Here is a 6,000-nt window from a genome sequence, read left to right as displayed (position 1 = left end):
GGGCCTAATAGGCCAACATGATCATTTATAAACACAAAACATAGGCCGACAAGGCCGTACAATCTTTCATGTACACGACATATGTCTACAAGCCTCTAAGAGTACATAAATATTATAAAGGTCAGGACAGAGCTCCGTCATACCAAACCATACACATCTAAATCATACTGACCAAACAAGCAACTCCGGAGCAAATGGAGTGCACCAATATCTTTTGCTGAGCTGATCGCCTACTTGGAGGACTCTCGACCTGTCTATCGAGACCTGCGGGCATGAAACACAGCGTCCCCAGGCAAAAGGGACATCAGTACAAATAATGTACCAAGTATGTAAGGAATGAAAATCAGTAAATAATAGATATGAGAGAAACATGGAGTAAAAAACTCAACATGTACGTGTGCATAGCTCTGTGAGTTATTTCATTTTTATAATATCATGCATATGCGTATAAATGTCATACCATGCATAGGTATATGCGTTCATAGTATCATCAAGCCTCTGAGGGCATCCCATCATATCATTTCAGCCACTGTGGGCAAATCATCAACGTATACCAGCTGATCAGGTGGTGGTGCGTATATAACGCCATAACCTTTTTCCATATTCCATATACATATAATATACATATATACGCGTATATAATTCCATCTCGTCATGCGTCAATGTATATGTATAAATGCATAAGAAATACGTTAATAATATTTTCTTGGAATGTCCTAAAGAAAATATGCATGTCAGATAAATTTTATCAAATACGTATTTTTCTGAGACCCATGAACAGAAGATATAATAATAATTCACATGGAGAATCAATAATATAGACACCCCTAATATTTCTATGAATAGAGTCATTTATGGAAATTGTGCATTTGCTCATTTCGTTCATGTCGTATAGATCATTCCAAAAAGAAAGAAGGGATAGCCTTAACATACCTGAACCCAATCTCTTGACAATCCCTTTAACACCCGTTGATTGCGACGACACGTAACGGCGGATCGAAATAGGGGAAAATATGTATGATGTTCTTTCAAGATATACTCACGTAACTTTCTAATAGAAAGAGTATTATATTATAATGTACTGCCTTACTACATTATACACATTTGATATGGGGATTTTTGCCTATGAAATTTGGTATGTTTCCTATTAATGGCCACTAGAATGGCGCTGGTGGAAGATTTTGGATTTCAAAGAATGTAGAGTTGATTTGATTTAGTATTAGATAGATTAATGGTGGGATGAAAAAGATGAGTAAAGAGGATAGATTGAAAGATGAGAAGTCCATGGTTTTTCCTTCAAATGAAAAGTTCTTTTGTGTAAACTTTGGTTGAATACCTCCTAAACATTTTCTAACACTTGTATATAAGACCTCTCTTTGAATTAGAGGGGTTTTATGCATTAAATGGAGTGGGGCCCACATAGTAATGACTATGCCTTAATCTTACTCAATTGTGACACCTTTCAATTAAAAGGTAAGAGTCACTAAATGAAAGAAAGGGGCTGCCACGTTTTGGCTTGTTAGGCCTTATCCCAATATCTTAATTAATTATCCACTAATTCTTAATTAATTAGTTAATCTCTCACTAATCAATAATTTACCAATTGCCCGCATAATTAAGAATTATCCCAACTTACTTAAAACACTACCTACTTTTAACGCACTTTATATATACCCTACTATCGTGGTCATGTGGTACCTTGTATGGCACTAGTCTATAAATACCGGATATTTTAGCTCGGGCCATATTTTATCCCAAAATATCAAACTTCGACGAAATTTATTTTCTTCGATTTGCTTACCCTCTCACCATCAATAATTTACTCATCACTTGTTTGAAATAGCATAATACTTATAATCTCCAAAACAATTTCATTCCCGAACTTACGTCGATTAATTTACGATGAAACTTTAACATATGAAAATGCGGGATGTAACATCTCATTTTCCGATCTTCCATCAATTTATTTATGGCGTGCTTCCATGTACGAAAATATGGGGTGTAACATCATTCCCCTCTTTGGAACATTCGTCATCGAATGTTGACTAATGCACTTATCATTTTGATGACTTATGTTTTCCGAATACTTCAGTATTCTCATTGCCATCTAGGCAACTGTTCTGTGAATAAATCCAAAGGCCAAGGCATTCCCCACTTTTGGCCTCTTTCTCATACCACGACTTGTGATCGGAATCCTTCCAATCTCGTAACTGTTGCTACCTTCTATCATAGATCTGTTTATCCATCCGTATGACTTTAGTGCCATAACTCTTTCTTTTATTTATCGTTGCTGAGGTCTGCAACCGAACTCCAGGTTACTTTCGTTGCTTCTTCTCATAGATGTATAAATCCATGTCCTTCAATGCTTCCTTACTATTGTTCATCTAAATGATGGAATCCTTATCTCCTCTCATACATTGGAACTTTACCTAACATTGATCCATAATCTACCACTGATAACTTGACCTCTTATGTAACACTGTCGCTAGGGCTCACGTCTCATCGGAGAATATTTGAAGTGATTTTTCCTGATCTACTTAGCGGCGATATTGTACTTCAATAACTGTACTTTATAGTATCCCAATGTGGTTCACTTACGTGGGCATTTTTATCTCGTACAATCCATGAAATCCTCTTCAACTCTTTATTCACTCGAAGGCCTAAAAGTAATCCTTTATCCATCACAATTATACCCTCATTGTACTATCAGGGCAGCATTCCATCTCTTTCAAATGCTATTAGTCTTAGACTCCCTTAAGTTTATTCAGGCTATACTGAACTTGCTATAACTTAGAGAGATCATTAGCTCTCTTGTTTTCACGGGCTTAATCCAGAGGACTTACCTGTTCTCGTCACCTTCTTGCTCGCCCTTTCTCATCCTTACTCCTGTCATAAAACCTTTTCGCTTTACTACACTTTAGCTTGTGACCTCTATATATTTATTTATACTATTCACAACCTTCCTTCAACTTGCTTGCACCATTGATTCCCTTATGTTATTCTGGAACATTAAGCGAGACATCACATCATCTCTAACTCTTCTTTACTCTCTTGACTAGATCTCTCGGTACTTAGAAACCATAGGCTGGAAGGTACGCCACTGACGATGCTGCTATTGTTCTTAGATACTGAATCCCAACGCTTCTAGCCCTCTACCTGAAGTATGGATTATTCACAATCTTCTGCACTTGAGTATCTCGTATGTTGTTTACCTTTACCTTACTTGCCTTAAAATCTTGCATCGTATCTTCTATCTCTTTCATGAACTTCCTCCCATATAGATATAATTCATGTCCATAACTTGAAGCTCTATTATAATACTTGCACCTCTGGTGTATACACAATTCGGTGGGAGCTCCATACTTATTTTTTTTATGAGGCGGATACTCTTCTAACTTTCTTTATCGTATACCATTATAGAATATGGCTATTGTACTATCTCTCTTGTACCTCTGATATTAAGAATGATCCTGCAATGTTCTCAATCACGATTTCTATAATTTTCTAGGTCCAATAATCAAACTCCTGATTTACTTCGTTGTTGTAGCTCTTTAGTTTCCTCTTTCTTCTGATCAACCTTTATGTAGGCTTAAGCTATCTTACAATTTGTGGATCCCGGTATTATTAATTACTTTAGCCTTACATGAATGCTATGGAATATCCCGGATACAATCTTCTAATAATTCAATCCATTGTTTATGACCTGAGCTCAATTCTTTCTTTTAACTTATATCAAAATCTTCTACGGCTGTATGATTGTCAACATATATACTGTATGGATAATATTTCAAAACCTTAAGTGTGTTCATAACATAACTAACACTGGATCATTGATCGAATAATTCCTTTTGTTCCTTCTCAACTTTCTTTAAATGTAAGCTATTACTTTTCCTGGTCTTTAGGGCCCCTTGTTGCACGCATACTTAGCTTACCTTAGTGCCCACACATATTTGAATTCCATACAACTCATATGATATTGAATATTACTTCTGATTTTACTTCCCGTTCATTAGCCATGGTAGGTGCCACTTTCTCATGGAGCGCATATAATGTTGTAGTGAGACTGTTTTTACATTACCATTTCTTCTTTAGGTCACTGTTCTTAGGTTGAAGCCTTCTTCTTTATTTCCTCAGCTAGTCTTTCGTTGTAGTAGTTAGGGAGAACCCTTGACTCTTGTAAAGCTATGAGCTTATTACAGACCTTTTGATGTCCTTCCTTGCCTATAATTATCCGTAGTTGCTTACCTCCATGCCCTTGTGCTTGTAGGGTTGCTTCTGAACTGATATTTTGATTGTCTTCCCAGTGGATTTCTCTTTTATTTTAGTAACACTCATATGGTACCTATAACTACCCCAACTCCTATCTGAATATTTCTTAAGGATCAGGATGTCATATCAGTGAGACCGAATTCACCATATTGGGTTTTACTATGTTTATCTTCCATGATCTGCTAACTCGTCTGTAACCTCCTGTTTAGCCATAACTAGGCTCTTTCTAAATCAATTACTGACTACTCGTTGGCCTATTCTCATATCAATATTCCGCGTAATATTTCTGGGGTTATTTCCTTTGTCTTAACTTACCTCTCGCAATGGCTCCTTATTAATCACTAACATCTCGGGCAGGAACCCTTACTTCCTTTCCTTGACATCGTGTTGGCATAATGCTCTGGTATCGTAGCTCATCTGTAGACTTTGAATAAGTGCAATCTCATCCCTTTTTCATTTTATCGCATTCTTCCTTTACCATTCCATAATTACTAGAATCACTTAATTCTGACTTAATGCCACCTCACTCCACATTATTCCCCTTAAGGGAAGTACTAATATTTAGCACTACAACGATCTACCTATAGATGTTTTACTTCTTCATTATTGGCGTCTTCTCGCATTATCGATGACCCTTACTCGCCTTGCGGTAATCCTTCTGTACCAAGGATAACAAAATTCCTTACTCGCGAGAGTGGCACTTAGTGTAACTGGCACACATAGTCCCTTAAGCTTAACTTTGCTCACATTGCTTGCGCTAGGGAAGCGTCTTCCTGAATGACCATTCTCTGAATTTCTCATGAATCTTCTTCTGTTGTCCATTCTATTATCGCTAGAACGAAATCTGAAACTCTCATGATGCCAAGTATTATCCAATCGCTCAGTCCTTAATTCAAGTTTAGTTTATCTTATTCACCAGCCAATACTAATTTCTATTACTCTGGGGTCTAACGTTTCCTTCTGGTAGTTGCATTGGAGTCACGAACTTATTTCTCGAAGTGAGGATATGACTTTATGGCCTATACTCTTTTGTTCTCTCAAGGCCTGTCACCTCTCATTTTTCCCTTCACTTGACTATAGACTCTATAATACTATCATTTTTTGATCTACCGTTGTCATCCATGTACCACATTTTACTCATACTGCTCCATTAACTCTCTTCTTATTTTCCTGCTAATATTTCTGTCTATCACTTTATTCTAAAAACCCGAACAAAATATTCTTTTGCTTTTAGCCCCTCTTGCTCCATCCATTGGCTCCTCGAATTGCCTAATATTCTCTTTCTACCAGGGATGGGAGCCACACTAAGGTAATATTTATCCCTTCCAGGCTTCCAGTGCTTATCTATGTAGTACTCATATCTAGCTGTACTATTTTAGGGTGCACCATCGAGGTGTCTCACAAGGAGATCCATTACCACGTTTGCTCTATCCTTCGGAAATGTCAACTAACTCTACCAATCCATCCACTATTTTGGGTTACTCTATTCCCAGCCGGATCCTGATTACTCGTCCTTCTCTTAAACTATGTATGTTAGCTCCCATAGGGCATAACTGAGATCGGTGTGGCCGATTGTACATACATCTGTCACTATTGAAGGTAACTCAAATGCTTATATCTTTCTTCCTGAATGGTAAATAATGATAATCTTTATTAACTGGATACCTCGTACTTTTTTTCATCTTGCTTCTTTTATTTCTTGAAACTTGTATTTATCTTCTGAATCTCTCA

The sequence above is a fragment of the Nicotiana tomentosiformis genome, chromosome 11, assembly GCF_000390325.3.
Source record: "Nicotiana tomentosiformis chromosome 11, ASM39032v3, whole genome shotgun sequence".
Lineage (NCBI taxonomy): Eukaryota > Viridiplantae > Streptophyta > Magnoliopsida > Solanales > Solanaceae > Nicotiana > Nicotiana tomentosiformis.
Note: the sequence above shows the minus strand (reverse complement) of the source record.